This window comes from Anser brachyrhynchus, assembly GCF_964034855.1.
Source record: "Anser brachyrhynchus genome assembly, chromosome: 2".
In the NCBI taxonomy this organism is placed as follows: Eukaryota; Metazoa; Chordata; class Aves; order Anseriformes; family Anatidae; genus Anser; species Anser brachyrhynchus.
Genome location: NC_137695.1, coordinates 64,620,269 through 64,636,957, shown reverse-complemented (window position 1 = coordinate 64,636,957; position 16,689 = coordinate 64,620,269). Strand labels below are relative to the sequence as shown.

Here is a 16,689-nt window from a genome sequence, read left to right as displayed (position 1 = left end):
CTGAAGGAAGTGTGAGGTTTTGCCCCACAGAGTTTTGGGGCTCGAGATTTTTAGGAATGGTGTGAGGCTGATGTGTGTGAGCTGCCATTTATCCATTGAGAGCAAAGTAGAGGAAAGTGTCTCTATCCTTATCGAGGCAATATGACCCATCCTTCTTTGACCTTTCATCTCTACACTGTTGATCTGGATAGCCATATGGAAAATGCACTGGGTTTACTGATGACTTAAAGAGAATTTTTTGACAGGATCCCTCCTACATCCTCAAATTTACCGTTACGTGTTGGTCGTGACAAGCAGAGAAACAAGGCCCCAGGTAATGCGTGTGAAAGTTGAGGAATATCACCTTAGAAGATGAGTGCAGGAATGGAGAGAGATTTAGTATGCAAGTATATTAACCCAAGCAACACAAACAGGTAAAAAGTCAAAAACCAAACTCTGTGTTAGAATCCTTGAAAAAGACACTAGTGCAGCTGATTAAAGATCTTGCTGTGTCAGTGGAAGATATTAATGCCATGACCATGAAACTAAAATGCTTGAGAACCATCCTTGCGTCAAGAATGTCAAGTCTGCATCTGGAAGAATGGAAGCATCTGGGGAAATAGCTTCCACACATGCTTTGAATTTTATGGTAATTTTTCTCTCTGGAGATGTATCTTCAGATTTCAAGCACCAGTTTTCTGTCTCAGAGATTTTGGCTGATCTTTGTTGTGTTGCTGGTATAAGAACCTCAGCAGCAAGGACTTAAAAATCACAGTTGTATGCATTTTATATGGACTAGTAAAGGTGGCCTGGAACTTTTTTGTAGTTGTTACTTAACCAAAGATCCAAAGGAAGCTGCAGATCCCACTGTATCATTATTATGCTGTCAGCCTTTTCAGAGGCGATTGATCATCCCTTCATAGTGAAAATAACATCTCAAAAGTCACCAAGTAGGAAAATGGAACATCCCTATTTTTGCAAAATCAGATGTGAGATGAAGGATGTAATCTCGTAGCTGTCAAGATTTGCAGATTCCTTCCAAGAACACTCTTCTATGTAAGTTAGGAATTTAGAAGTTGCTAAAGGGCTGTTTTCTTCCTGGATATATAAATATATATATATAAATCTAAATTTATCTGATTGCCATATAACTGATACTTATTCTGCATTTTAAAGTCTGTATGTGTTTGTTTGTCTTTTAAAGCACATGCATAAACTAGTGACTGGATATTTTTAGGGGAAAAAAAACCAACACAACACTTAGAAATCTTACTGGATTTCTCTCTAAGTCAAACTTCCTTTAGCCTCTCTCCCTGGTCAATACCCTGGTCTCCAACAGGATTTATTCCCCAGTCTTTCCTTCTGTCTCTCCCCTTTCCTTGAGAGCAATGGCTTGTCTCTTAAAGCTGCTTCCACCTGACATAAAGAGGGTGTTAATGACTTTTCTCACTTTTTGAAGATGGGGTGTCTGCTGACTACTTTGCACTGCCACATTTCCTGTCATGAAACCAGAAAAGGCCTATGGAGGTTGTAGAATATTGGAAGCCAGCTCATGAAGCCAGGGTAGTGTCTGCTGGCAGCTGTCTATTTCAGCAGTGGTAGAAATCTGAAAGACAGTATTCAAATCTTAAAGTCAAAATTGCATGCACAGATATGATTCTTATTCCTGAAGATGTAGCTATATGAACAAAAAAGGCTTCACTCATGAGTAACTGCATAAACACAACATTTTAATAGCAATAATAGAGAACTGAATGTGCCTTTATCCATCCTAATTTCACATAGGCTGTAAGGTTTAATTTACTTAAAGAAAAGAACTATCTCCATGAATCTGTGATATAAACCTCACATAGGAAGTATTGTATGTGTGCAGCCTGTAAATGGCTTAGGATATATACATGGTCTAAATGGCCCTTTGCTGTCTAAAATCTCAAAGGTACCAGCTAAAGGAAAATCTTTAAACTGGTGACTCTACTTAGAAAGAAAAGGACAGTCTCTCTATAAAACTTATTTAGTTTTGCGTGAGTTTTGTTTTTTTTATTGGCTTGTTGCTTTTAAGCTGTAGAGAACAGAATGTTTCATAGCTGCTCAATTTGCTTCAGTTATTATAATTTGAAAGAATTTGATGATTCTAATTTCCTTCTCTATGCTTCTTGATTTTAGTACTAGAGTAATACTTCAGTATCTAGTATTGATTTTTACCAAGGCTAGGGCTTTGAAATTAATTTCTGCACCACAGCAAGCTGAGGATACGTGATTGCCAATGCAAACTGAGGGCTCAGACTAATTTCATGTTTTATGAATATAATTGTAGGTCTTTGCTTGTAGGATGGTCCCTGTTTTGATGAGTGCCGTGAATCAGCAGTGCACCCTTGTGTGATGTAGACTATCTGCAGGCTGGGTTCCATTAGCTAAAGCATAGCAAGCAGGTCAAAGGAAGTGACTGTTCCCCCCATTTGGCACTTGAGAGGCAGCATCTGGAGTAGTGTGTCCAGTTTTGTGCTCCAGTAAAGAGGAGAGATTTACCAAACAGAGCTAATCCAACAAACGGACAGCAAGATGATTAAGTGGGGTGGAGCATATGGTGTTCAAGGGGGACTGTGAAGGAACTAGACGTGCTCAGCCTGAAACTGGCTGCAGTGAGGAGGTTGGATCCAGTTGCTGTCATGCTCCACTACCTGAATGAGAAACTATAGAGAAAAGATGTATGCCCCTCTCAGAAGTACACAGTGGAAGGAGAAAAGACAATGGCCACAAATTGCAGTGAACGAAACTCCAGATGGATGTAAGGAAAAAATATTCCCAAATACTGATACTGGAACAGGTTGCACAGAGCAATTGTGGAATCTTCATCCTTGGAGAAGCTCAAAATTCCTCCAGGCAAAAGGCCCTGAAGAACCAGCTGGCTTAGGCTTCAGGTTAGTTCTGCTGTGCTTGCAGGATTCGGTGACCCCTGGAACTTCGTAGCAACCTGAATTATTCTGTGGTTCCTTGTGTAAAAAAATACTGTCTTATCAAGTAGGAAACAGGGAGAAACGGTAACTCATATCGTTAATCATCACTAAAACTAACACAGATACATACAGCATTAACCAATCTCATAACATTTTTCTAATGTTAAAGAAAATGCTGAAGATCTACTTTGTGTTAGGTGCACTAGCCAAATGCCACTACTCAAGCTTTCCCTATTAACTGTAGTGACCCCTCCGAAGTAGTTTTAGCTTGTTGTAGTTCTGACAGCTGACCTGTTATTACTCAGGGATGTTCAAGTTCCTTACACGTGAGGTCAAAAGCGTTTCCTAAAAAATTTCTTGGTAACAGGTAGATAAGTATATTTTAGTAAATATTTACCATTGGCCACTACTGCAGCTCTGCTGACGTAGTAATGTCTAACCACAGTAACCCATTAGTATATTTGAGCCCTAATGCTTAGAGAAGCCAACATGTGTAACATTGTAAAATGATGGCTGGCTACTAATGGTCTGGGATTTTTTTTGGTAGTTTTGTAATTTTTTTTTTTTTTAGCTAAACTTTCATTATCTGCAGGATCTGACTATTTGCTCTATGCTGCTCCACTCTCCAGGGAAGTTTATTTCTTTTGTGCACAGGTTTCTGGCCAAAGGACAGTGTCATCTAAATGGTTAAACAAATGGTTTAACAAATGGTTAAAAAGGAGAAAGGAACGATGATATAAATATTTTTTTAGTTGGATAACAAGAATAGATAAGTGACATTTTGCATCATGTTGCCTACAGAATCAGTGGTAGAGTTGGGAAATCCATCTGCACCTCACTTGTCAGTGCTTTAAAGACAGGACAACCCTTTCTTAGTTTCTTTTCTCCTGTACTGATGCACTATTCTGTTAGCAAGAAGACATTTTTTCTTCTTTCCCTTTCGCTTTCTCTCTTTTTCTGTGATGGAAGCACCTTCCACACTTAAGCAAGATTTTCTTCCCTTTGTTTGCATCCTTTGCATCCTTTGTTAAAGTAACAAAATGCTTGGATACGGTGTTTGCTACATTTTTGTTGTAAGTTTCTGAAGTGACGATATGTTGGACTTGGGACAGTAATGAGAAAGGATAAGTTAAAAATGAAGAGATGGCATTCATACTGTCTTTCTGTTCAGTCTCATGTGCAGCTTTAGTAAACAGTAAGCATAAGACAGCAAGGACAAGAGAACTGGAACTATCAGAAACTGAAATTTAGGTTAAAAATTTTCTCTCTTTAAATAACAAGGAAGACTATCGTCATAAATGATGAATTTAATAATCAAGCAGCATTTGTCAGTTTGTACATACACGACCACAGCACACACCATGCTCACTGCGATGACGAAGACAAACTGGGACAAGCTGTACTCACAGCAAGCCTAGTACTGCAGCTGGCTTTGGGCAGGCTCCTGCAGCTGTCACAGATGTTACAGGTGCTCTGGGTTGGGTGTAAGATCCACGTGTGAGTCTGGGACCTTGGATCTAGAAGCAGGTACCTTCACACTGCCTGGCTTCAGTACAAGCAGGGGTGCTGTTGCTGCCAAGGAGAGACTGTGCCCCAGCCTTTTCCCAAAACAGTTCCCCACTGTCCAAATTTGAAATCTAGTTTCATGCTAACTCAAAAATATTAAGCCCCACTAGATAGGATAGCTCAGGTGTTGAAAGCAGCCAGATGTCACTGTGGGCTGTAGTTCCAACAGAAAGGTTGTCTACGGTGACAGCATCAAAAAAGAGTGATATTGGAAGCTTTGCATCCTACAGAGCAAAGCTATTCTGATTAAACTAATAATTTTAAAATAAGAAGGCTGCAGAGAGGGACCAAGATAACCAGCAAATCACTTCTTTCTATTTTTCTAAATAGTACAAAGTGTTATTAAAAATGAAATAAATTAAGAGCTGTTAAAAATATATCCAGGAATCAAAGGAAGAAAAGCAGGCATAAAAAATGTGCAAGCACCAATAAGCTGCAGAAATTTTCCTTGGACACGTTGCAGTACGTTTTCAAAGCAGCATATGGGGTTTATTCTGGTGACTCTAATTTTAACATGAATGGAAGTCACGTGGAATGCTCCTGGCATACTGCTTTGAAAATATATCCCTTCACGATTAAGGAAGACTGAAGTCTTTTTAAACCTCTCTTTCTTTTATTTTTTATTTTTAACAATTCTGAAATGCTTCACAGGAAAGCATTAATGGAATGAGAATGCTACAACCTTGTATAAAGTAGTAATGTAACAGGTAGAAATACTACTGGCTTAGCACTGTAAATATGTTTGTGTTTCAGAGCCCCTGGGAATGGGAGGGAGAAGACACAAAACTTGGAGTTTGTATGCACTTTTGCAACTGCCTCTGCATTGCTTGACCTTTATAAATTTGTCTCTTTGCTTTTGAAGTAATGATTCCACCTACAGCTTGCAAAGGAGCAGGGAGTACATACATCTGTATTGCATCCACAAGGATAAAATAATTTGGGGGGGGGGGGGGGGGGCGGGGCGGAGAGATCAGAAAACACCCAGGGCTATCTATTCCTCTCTCTTTCTACCATTTGCTACATCAGAACAAGTTAAAGAAAGATCAAGTTCCATCTGTCAGTCTGTCTTTCCTTCTCCCTCTTAACTGGTGCACCCAGCTGAGGACAGAGTCCCTGTCAGAAGCCCACCTCTTCCTCCCTATGTTGCTTCTCTGCTGCAGCAAGGCTTGTAGTTGATGGGTTCACTGGTTCTTCAGACCTGTGCAGACATTTGGATCCAAAAATTGCTTTGAAAAAAGTTGAGCATGATACATTGAACACAGTTTTGAAACACAATCTCACATATTTTGATGGACCTGTTAAAAAGCTAGGACTGACTGTTCAGGAGTCCCAAGGAAAGCCGTGGGACTCCAGTACATCATCCAAAGAAGCTTAACTTTTCACTGCAGTTGGGATGTATAGTCTCTTTGGAAGATGTAAAGATACCAGCCATATATTGGGCAGGAGCAGATATTATCTTGTTTTCTGACATCATGAAAAGGTTATAGTAAAACAATCTTAGATTCATCAGTATTGGCTTTTTCCCTCCTTAGTTATAAGGGGTAGGGGTGATATAAATGGTATGAGTTTACAAAGTCTGATCTTATAGCATCTCAGAGGTATAGAAGTGTGACATGAGCCAGCAATGTGTGCTCGCAGCCCAGAAAGCCAACCGTATCCAGGGCTGCACCAGAAGAAGTGTGGCCAGCAGGTTGAAGGAGGTGATTGCCCCCCTCTGCTCCACTCTGCTCATGTGAGACCCTACCTGGAGTGTTGTATTCAGTTGTAGGGCCCCCAGCCAAGAAGGACATGGATGTATTAGAGAGAGTCCAGAGAAGGGCCACAAAGATGATCAAGGGGCTGGAGCACCTCTCCTATGAAGACAGGCAGAGGGAGTTGGGGTTGTTCAGCCTGGAGGAGAGAAGGCTCTGGGGAGACCTTATAGTGGCCTTCCTGTACCTAAAGGGGGCCTACAGAAAAGCTGGGGAGGGGACTCTTTTTCAGGGGGTGTAGCGATAGGACAAGGAGTAATGGTTTTAAGCTAGAAGGGTGTAGATTTTGATTAGATATAAGGAAGAAATTTTTTACTGTGAGGGTGGTGAGGCACTGGGACAGGTTGCCTAGAGAAGCTGTGGATGCCCAATACCTGGAAATGTTCAAGGCCAGGTTGGATGGAGCTTTGGACGACCTGATCTAGTGGGAGGTGTCCTTGCCCATGGCAGGGCATTGGAATTAGGTGGTCTTTAAGGTCCTTTCCAACCCAAGCCATTCTATGATTCCATTTTTTAGCATTTGTTTTTATCAGTGTGTGTGTGTGTATATGTATGAAAGGCTGAAAATATTAGCAGCAACAAAACACCCACAAAGCAGTGAGTAAAACTTTCCTAGGAAATTAATGACATGATATTCCTGTAAGTGCTCTTTTAATTTTTGATGTTTGCATCTGCAGTCAAGAATGGCAAAGAACAAAAGACCGAATGATTTTAGCAAGCTGCTTGCTGTTGTGGCAATCAAACCATTGATATATCCAGTAGAATAAAAATTCTTGCTGAGTGCCCTCCTGATGGCAAATGAGCACAGGGTGAACAGCAGAAAGACCTGTAAGTCTAAGAAGTCCTGTTGTTTTTGGGAGCAGGGGTTCAATGAAGAGATGAAGTACAAGGTGGGATTTGGTGGGATTTGTCTCTGAGATGACAGGCATGGCCATGCTGCAGTATTGATGGCATCTTTAGCAAGCAGATGATTGAGACTGCAGGAATAGGCACTCTGCAGATCGATTAGCGAGAGACTCATTAGTGGGAAGGAAGTTATGAGCAGATGCAACAGTCCTGACAAAACGAGCCAGAACACTGATAGAGCTGGGCCTGGTGTGTGGGCTGAATGTGAAGTAGGGTTGCTGGAGAGAGGTTCAGAGAGTCCTTTCCGACAGCCGGTCCTTCCTACCCATCTTCAGAGAAAACAATCTTAACAGTTACTTGAAATGTTTTGAAAAGGATAAGACAGAAAATGTCCATAAAAACATACAGATGAATACAGACACGAAGACAGTGAGGGGTATGGACAGACACCTCTGGTGAACTTCCAAAGATGCAGAGAAAAGTGACTTTTCCTTTCCTAATATATTTTTCTTTTTTTTTTTTTTCCCTTCCAACTGAGAATGTGAGGTTTATTTTTATAACTTTGGTTTTGTGTGGGCTGCTCCTTAGGGCTCAAGCATCTCCCTTGATTGTTCACAATTTCTCATTGCCTCTCTTACTAATACTTATCTTGGTATCACCAAGCCAAAAAAAAAAAAAATTTGCCTGCCTTTTCTCCTTTTCAGAAAGCCTTCACCAGTGGTATGTTACATCAGGACACTGCGCTCACCTGTCCTTCAGACCTGTTGATTTTCCAAGTGGGGTGTTAATTTGCTTTATTGTTATGTGTTGTTTCTCCAGTCATTCTGACATGGTTGCCACTTTCCAGACTTAAAAAATGAGATGCACTAGGCAACAAAAGAAAGAGGGTATTTATATGAGATTTATTTAAGCAAGAGACTTCATTTAAACAAGCCTATTTATAAAGCCAGGCTATTTATACTACCCATGGCTGTGAATGGGCGTGTGTGGGCACACTTCTGTTGTGCAAGCACCACGTGTTTGGGGTATGTATATTTGACTGCATGCTTCCATGTACATGGGGAAGGACTGCAAAAAGTGGCTGTTAGTGCCTTTGAGAAGGGGGTGTTTGCAAACCCTAGCTTAACCTTGGGAGGCTCTGAATCCTGTGGAAACAAAGGTGTTTTACCGGGGCTTGGCACAGGAGGGGTAGTAGCTCATTTTGTGAGCTCTAAATTGCCCTGTGGTGGTGTGGAGGGTATTGCCCTCCCTAGCTAAAGCTAGTGTCCACTTGGTAAATTGCTCTTATCAGAATATACTTGCAAAAAATAACAATGTGGGAAACAGCCCTGTTTTCAGTTTATGTGAGCATTAATTTCCCCTTCGTGCATGTGTGAGGTGGAAGCAGATGGAGTTTGTTCTTCACAAGAAAGTGTGTTGGGTGCTTGCTGAACCTGGAGACTTGACTTGTGTTTTCTTCTCATTAAGGATGGTCTTGGCAATCCCTTTGTGCACCTGCAAGGCCTTCTGACACCCTTCCATGTGAGTCTGCAATGCGAAAGTAGTGTGAAATGAATAGGATACATGGTGGCTAGGCCACCATCAACAGCTCTTAAAATAATGGTCATGAGGTCTTTGAACAGCAGCTGAGAAGGTGAACCAGGGCAGAGAGAATTTTAATCAAACTGTTTTCAGTACACTCTCTTTTGAAACATCATCAACCAGCATTGTCGTTTGGTTCTTAATGTGCATAATCACACTGGCACAGTTCCTCTAAAGGCAGTGTGTCTGGGTGTTATTCCTAAATAACACAGAGCAGAAGCTTTTGAAATTAAAACACACACAGAGAAAATTCTCCTGAATGAAAATCCTAATTTCTTTTTCTGGAGTGTCTAGACAAGAATATACAGGGCTTTTAGAAATCCAGAGATGTTCACTAATGTCATCCATTGTGCAATTCCTAAAGTTGTGTGCAGGTCTCACAGTACTAACTTCTTCTCTATGAGCAAAAGGGAGCATGAGTTGTGTGTGAACAGATTTTATCTTCCCGTGCAGCAGATGTCCTGACACATGGACTGCTGCAGTCAGTGGGGTAAGTAATCTCCTGTTTAAGTAGTTTCTAAGTACCCATTTGTTATTGAAGTATTAAAAAAATCGTACATCACTATTTAAAAGGTGAACCATGACATCATAGTAAACTCAGTTGGATAAATTTTTCCTTTTTTTTTTTTTTGTCCTTCCTATCGTTCTCTGATCTTGTTAAAAGCTGAAAAGTAAAATAAATCATTCCATTGCCATCTTATATGATCAAGCAGAGATTTAATCAGCGTTTTCTGGAAGAACTTAATGCCCTAATGAATGAGATGGAAGGGAGCATGCTTGCGTGTAAAAGAGGCAAGACCAAATCCGTACATGGCATGCTCCATTTCAGCAGAGGCGGTAGCACAATGTTCATTTCTCAGTTCCCATCCTGTGGAGAGGAAGCATTAAAGGAAAGTCTCAGACCGTTTGGATTGCAGGTAAATCCAGCTTGTGTCTCTTGTCTGGCAGGCTGTGCAAAGCAAGTGCTGGAGAAGTAGCTAAAGGTAGAAGAGTATTGTGGGTATAACGATGCAGTGAAATGAAATTTTTCTGTCCTGGCCATGTGTACTCCACACCAAGTGAGTGAATGAAAGAACTGAGATGAAGATCACATGATGGAAAGTTCTCTCAGCAAAGTGTCAAAGGATTTTCGATACAAATGAACAAGCACTTGAACAAAATGGGAGAGGATGGAGCAGGGAAATCCTAAACCCAATGTGATATACTAGGCAGAGAGCACTCTCATAGGGTAAATATACAGGAATTTAAAAAATAGAACAAGGTAATCATTGTGGCCTTTGCAGTTGTGTACTTGGAGGGCTGTGTAAGGAATCTTGAAGTTGATGATGTGCACTGTGAAACCTTTTTCTGTCTAGTGCCATAATTTGTTGTAACTGATTTGAAATTCTAAAGTGCCCTCTCATGCCATATGACTGCTATGTATACTTGAAATGGCAAGACTCAAACATTGCAGATGACTGCAGGGGCTTGTGTATTTTAAGGTTGCTTTATATGATAGTGTGGAGTTAACATTGGAGGTGGAAACGGAGCCTACAGTTGTGCTGTCTAGACTGGGAAGTCTCCTTTCACCACCCAGACTGTATGTAATCATTTAGCAATAGGAAAACTGAGAAATATTCCTGTCAGTTCCTGTAGCCAATTTTGGGATTGTTTGTAGGCTGTCTTTGGCTTAGCTGAAGAACTTCGGTTGTCAAAGAAGATGAAGTATTGCAGATTCAACACCCTTAAGAATCATTGTCCAAACTGTTGCTATGTCCAAGACCATCATATGAACCTCCAAAGTTCTGATTTCATTCGTATGTAATGGGTAGAGATTTTCTTTACCCCACTTTACTGCATCGTAAAGGCAGAGTGATATGATTTAGAGTGAATGCAGTGGACTGAAAGTGATACACTGCACAACCAATATTTCACTGCTGCAGCAGTCCCTGTTTTACCACCCTGAGTGCTCCATCAAACACACAGGCAGCATCTAACTATCTTTTAACATATGCATGCATCCTCAGAAGATGGGGGGGAGCTTGTCTAGTGGTGCGGGAAGAGACTTGAATGCTCCTTGTGTTCAAAATACAAGCGAAAGTAGTGAATACTGAACATGCACATTGGTGCCTGGATGGTGGAATCAAAGCAGTCCATGCTTTGCAGAATGAAAGGTTCTATGTTTTGTAATTCGTATAGACCTTTCTGTGTGATACGGTGGCAGATCACCTCTGAAGGTCATGTCTAATCTGATTTGCAAAGCTGTGTTCCTGACAGTGTTTTCAGCAGCTTACATGTCACTGAGGTTTCCTAGTCAGATTAGCTGTGTGGTTTGTAGTGAGGCTGTCTTCAGTGGCAGAAAGGATAGACATTTCTTTATACTGTGGCCCAGCATTTTCATTTTTCCTTTGTGCAGATGCAGAAAAGCTTATTTCAGTTGCATTAGCATTTAAACAAACAAACAAACAACAACAAAAAAACCTGAATGTTTGAAATAAAATGATAGTAAAGGAAGCGTAAGATTTTCTGATACTAGGTTTTGGGTGAAACTGAGCTAAATGTGAAATACAGCCCTAAAAGTTTCTGAAATGCTTTTCAGAAGTATTCAGAAGTATTTTTCTGAACCTGAAACCCAGTCCGGACTGGGTCCTAACTTCTGCTTCATGTGAAAAGGCAATCTGTAGGTATTCCTGGGATAAGTGAATAGGACTGGCAGTTCCTGGTGTAAGTCAGCTGCTTCTACAAATGGACTTTTGAAAGAGCCGGAAAGCTCACTGAAAATGGACAGGTAATTTATGATCTTGGATGAGGAGTCACCGGGAGCCGACCAGCAAGTCTGTGACTTAGTTTTAGTAGGTTAACCATCTTCTCCATGTAGGTATCTAGAATTAAAAAAAAGTAAAATCCACGATCTGGAAGGATGAGTAAGCATTATATCACCATTGATTGTTTCTCAGCTCCCACACACAAACAGGTCTCTGCCCATGACAGCATCCTTCTGAGAGTGGCTGTCGGATTGGCAAGAAACATCTTCGGTATGAAGCCTTCCTGGAAATCGTTGAGCCTTTCAGTTGAACAACTTCATTTTATCTCATATTCTTAGAAGATTTTTCACAAATCTACTTTATTATGTGTCTTTGAAATTGCCTGGATTTTTCTAGCCTTGAATTTTTGATCTCCTGTAAAAGCTTTCTTATGCATTTGCGCCCTGTCCTGCTTCAGAGTGTAGCAAAGTTCTTAATCTGTTTATTCTTACACCACAACCTTGGGAGGAAAGGAAATGCAATTTACAGGAGGGATTACTAAGAATGAGTGTGGCAAGGGGTGAGGTTTCCTGCAGTTAAATCTAGCAGCTTGTTGCTGTCAGAAGCAGCCATTGCTGTCACTTCTGCTCCTTTCCTATGGCAGGGAAAGGCCTTAAAAATGGGTCTTCTGAGTTCCTGACTGGTTGCCCTAATCTGGGGCGCAGTTTTCTGCCTGTCAGTGGGTGAAATGCAGATGAAGAGTTTTGGAAACTGGGCCAAGGAAAGGTTTCTCAGATACGTCAAAGTGGCACTGATAATCATTACGTTTGTTCAGAGTAGTGCTTTGTTAAACAAAACCTAATGGAGGGTTTTGAACTCTGGGTATCATACAGCAGAAAGGAGCAATTTATATGATTAGGAAGTTCTCCAATTTAATATTGGTTTAAAAAACAAATTTCAGTGTTGAGACCCACTAGGAGGATTACAGTTGTTTTTTCTCTCATTTTATGTATTTATGGTTTGTGTGACTATTTTAGGCTCTACATGTTGGCAACACTTTCAGTCCATAAGACACAGCAATTAGAGCTAGCCAACTGAATGTTGAAACCGCTGAGCTGCGTTATCATTCACACACAAATGATGGGTTACGCTCCACATCCTCAAACCACCCTCTCCCCTGTGTGATTTGGGTAGAAGGAGCAGGGGAGAGGGATGGAACTGGAAATAAACTTTTTTTTCCAGCCAGTCCTGACAGCAAATCTAGGGTTTTTAATTAGCTTCCCTTCCCCTAAAACGCACATGAACATCTTTCCACAGTTTAAGGTTTCAGAACTAAAGGAGTGACCACAAAAGCCTGCAGGGTCAGGGTAATGATTACAGAAACCATGCTGCAGGAAGCAGTAGGTCATGCTTCTTTAAAGGAAAATGAAAAGCCAGAAGTACAGCATTGCAAGAAGTGAATCCTTAGGACATCCTGATCTGTTTAAAAAACATGGTTCTCTTCAAAACTCATTTCTAAGTCAAAAATGAGAATTGAGTGAGAGATGCCTTGAGAAGACACATCTGGTGCATCTCTTTCTGTTCTTGGCCTTGCTCTTGAGCACTAGACTCACAGGCTTCAAAGACCTGCCTGGACTTCAGATTAGGCCTGCAGGAGGCTGGCAGAAGAGATTTAACCAGAGGTGGCCTTCATTATACAAGGAGATCTGGGAGTCCACCTGCAGGGTTCTGTCAGGCTGCGTTTTAAAATGCCGCTACTTACAGTGGTTATTGCAGTGGAATTCTCTTATTTGAACAATACAGGATTTTTATTTCTTTTTCCCCAGTGGTCTTCATTTTTTGTTCTTCTTTAAGTTAAATAAATGAAAGTAAATGTTCATGACAAAGGAACACGTCTTCCTTTTTTTCCTCTGAAATTCTTCTCTAACACCATTACAATAGTATGTCAGCATCTCATAGTCTTTCTGGTTTTATCCCTGTAATATAAATGCATGCATTTAGGTAATATTCCCATTTTACAGATTCAGTAACAGAAGATGGAGTAAGTGAATGGTGTGTTTGGGTGCCCCAAAGAAAGTCTGAAGAGCAGCCAAAATTGCCCCAAACTGCCAGGTCGCTTTGCTGACTTCACTGCTGGCCTATGGATCTCCTCTCTCTCAGCTGTTGCTTCCTCTCCTCTTCTGACCTAGTTGTCTCTCCTTTCTAGTATTGTCAGGGGGTAGGACAGAGATTCATATCTATGGACAACAAGCCTTTTGAGCCTGAAGGTCTCCTGGTGGCCTGTTTCATCAGCCCCAGGCAGAACAGGGACTCCCAGCGGAGAGCTGGTTGCATCAGGGCTCAGGTAGCCTCCTGTGGATGTTGGGTGCAATTTTGGAAGACTGTGCACAAAACAGCAGATTGCTTGGCAAGCTTCATAATAGCGGTGTCAGTTTTGATCCCAATTTGGACAGGTGCAGTTTAAGGAACTGGAAAGTGAAATGTAGCATTTTGATGGCCTGTACAGTAATCTGGGCTCGTGTTGGCCCATTACTCGAACTGGAAATAGGGGTAATGGGGTAGTGTCTGGGTACGCAGGGAGCATGCCTCCTTAGCACACACATATGTACAAGTGAGTGCTCCTGGGATACGTCTGTGCATAGCCATGTTTGCACAAGGAGAAAGCCAATGTGTGCACAGCTCTGCCTGTGTGCACAGCTCTGCCTGTGTGCACTTTCCCAGTGCCTGTGAAAAGAGAAGGCAAACTCGCAATGAAACCAGCAGTGAGAGCGGGGGAGAGCGGTGAGATTGCAGTTGATTATGAGCCTGGCAGCAGATGTGCTCCACAAACCCAGCCTGCAGCATCCAGGCAGTTTCCATGGTGATGGAGCGAGTAATTGTGGAGCTCAGCGAGCTCCCCCACCAAGGTGGACGCGGGTGCCTTGTCCCCACCGGCTCTTCCTCACTCCCTCCGGGTCCTGGGGAAGCCAAGTCAGGAGGGGGGGGACACGCGGAGATGGGGAGCTGGGATTATTTTTTTCTTTATATTTTCTTTCTTTCTTTATTTCCTCCTGGCTGATGCTGGGAAAGTGGCGCTCTTCCTGGGAAATATGGTCTCCCGAGCTGCGAAATAAATGGGCAGGAGTTTCCCCGAAATGGGAGCTGGCTGCCATTGGCTGCCGTCGCCCCGCCGTGCCAATGGGAGCCCGACTGGCCGTCGGCACCCGCAACATAAGCAAAGCTACACGCTCGCCCGGCAGCGCTGGGACCAGCGAGCAAAGGTGTGCAAAGGGGGGGGGGGGCCCTCCTCTCACATGGCTATGCCGAGGACGGATCTCATTAGAGAGCCTTGTCGGAGACCATCTGCTGCTTGCGCGCATTGTGCCTTCTGCAAAAAGCAGCATTAAGTCACTCGCTCGCTGTCGTGTGGGAGGCGAATTTGTCGTCGGGAAGGATGGAGCTACGGGATCTCTGTAAGTAAATCCCTGTACTTTATCTTGCTGTTGCAGCCCGAGTGCGGATCGATAAGCAGTGTCATTGGTCAAGGAGTGGCGAAAGGAAATTAGCAGCAACTGTAAATAGCGGGAAGGGTCTCTTGGTTTTGTTTCACACGTAGTCAGCTGTGTTCTTACTAATGGTTCCAGGCATTGGACAAACTAGTTAGCTGTTTGCTTTGCCTTGGGTGGTTGTTTAACCTGATTGAGTCTGTGCAAGGATGCTCTATACTCAGAGGCATTTCAGGATCCTCTGGGTTTGAAAAGGAGAGCGAGCCACATGGAACAGAATAGTGCTGGCACAAAACTCCAAGGCGTCCGTGTGCAGTCACTGGCACTTGTACTGTCAGCGTATAATGATAACAGGTGCGTTATTGCAATGGTTTGTAAAGCACTAGTTCAGACACTGAGCCAAGGAAACACGAGTTGCTCACCATGCCTCGCTGTTCTCAGCACAGACAGTCGTTGCTTTTCCTGCCCTCTCTCTTCTTTTTTCTTTTTCATTTCTTTATTGGAGGAGACTTTAAAAAAGGCATGTAATTCAAAAGCTTTCTTGCTTGTTGATGAAACAGGCGAGTGCATGGTAAGTGTGGAAGAGTTTCCCTATTCAGCATTGCAGAATTTGATAGAAGTTGATTCCCTCGCCTGTTGGGACTCTGCATTTGCTTCTGTAAAGCAGAAACAGTACATTTAGAAGGGTGGGGGGTGGGAGGGTGCAAATCTGTCCCTATGTAGCCCTCTGGGGTTACTTGAGTTACACCAGCAATGAATTTGGTTCAGCATTGTTTGTCTTTTACCAGGTATTTGCCATTAGACTCAGTGCTTTGCTGTATAGAGCTGGTGAATGACTCTGCTTAACCCTCTCAGAGGCTGTTGTCATCTTAGCTGGTTTGTGAAAGCATATAGGAGGGAGGACAGGAACAAAAAGATGTAGAAGAAAGTTTCTATATTTTTACTCTGTGCCTGAGCTAGTCAATGGGTGTAAGGAATTTTATAGTAACCAAGTTAGGTGTACAAATCAGATGAAGCTGACTGCCTTTTAGGGATCCGTTTTCAGTGTGTTGTGTTCATTTTAGAAATAAATGCAAAACTTCCTTTCCTGGTGCTGGGAGCTGCTGTGAAGTGGCATTGCTGCCTGGAAATCTCATGCTGAAGGTGTGCTTTTTGGAGAAGGCTTAGCTGGTCAGCTTTGCTTTAGAGATGCTGCCTTGCAAGTTGTGGCAGGAAGGTGTATCTGAGCTTATTCCTTCGGTTGAAGGAATCAACATCACCTCAGATGTCGATGCAGAAAGGAATTGTTAGTGTTTTAAAGAACCATTCGATCAAATTAAATTAGAGAAATACAGAACGTGGAAATCAGTGCATCGATTCACTGAAAGTGTCTGCTGGGGAAGGCTATAGTAAGCTCCTCTGTGTACTTTTGAGTGTTAAACCTGATGTGTAACTAAAGCAGGAGAACCCCTCATTACGTTTGACTTACTGCCTTTTGTTGAGATGTGGGTGCAAGTCACTCTCCCTGTGTTTTCCAGGGATATTGGGGTCGCCTTTTATTGAAATGGTGGCCCCAGGCATCCCTTGGCACTGGACTTAAAAGCAGTGTATTTTTCCTAATGTGTGCAAAAGAGAGAGAACTGTTAGCTCTTACTGCAGAACTTATTTTTGTTTAGCAGTGATGGAAGTGACAAAAATAAATTTTTTGAAATAGATATTTGGCTACTCTGTCACCTTCCCCTGAGACTTGTATCATACACTTGTATTTACTCAGCACTGATGATGTAGCTGAAGATCCCATAATGTACAGCAGTCTAGGCAAAGA

The 16,689-nt window shown here is 42.2% G+C and overlaps 1 protein-coding gene across 16 annotated transcripts in view; it reads left to right on the top strand.

Annotated features, from left to right (window-relative positions):
• Positions 1-16,689, top strand: part of ELMO1 (engulfment and cell motility 1) — a 305,702-nt gene that overhangs the window by 208,115 nt on the left and 80,898 nt on the right. The window contains exon 1 of one of the 16 annotated variants that reach the window (XM_080579786.1): positions 5,465-14,852. The exons of the other annotated variants lie outside the window; for them this stretch is intronic. The gene's annotated coding sequence lies outside the window, so the exon portion shown is untranslated. Of the gene's footprint in view, positions 1-5,464; positions 14,853-16,689 lie in introns of those variants that run through there. 16 annotated transcript variants of the gene reach the window in all.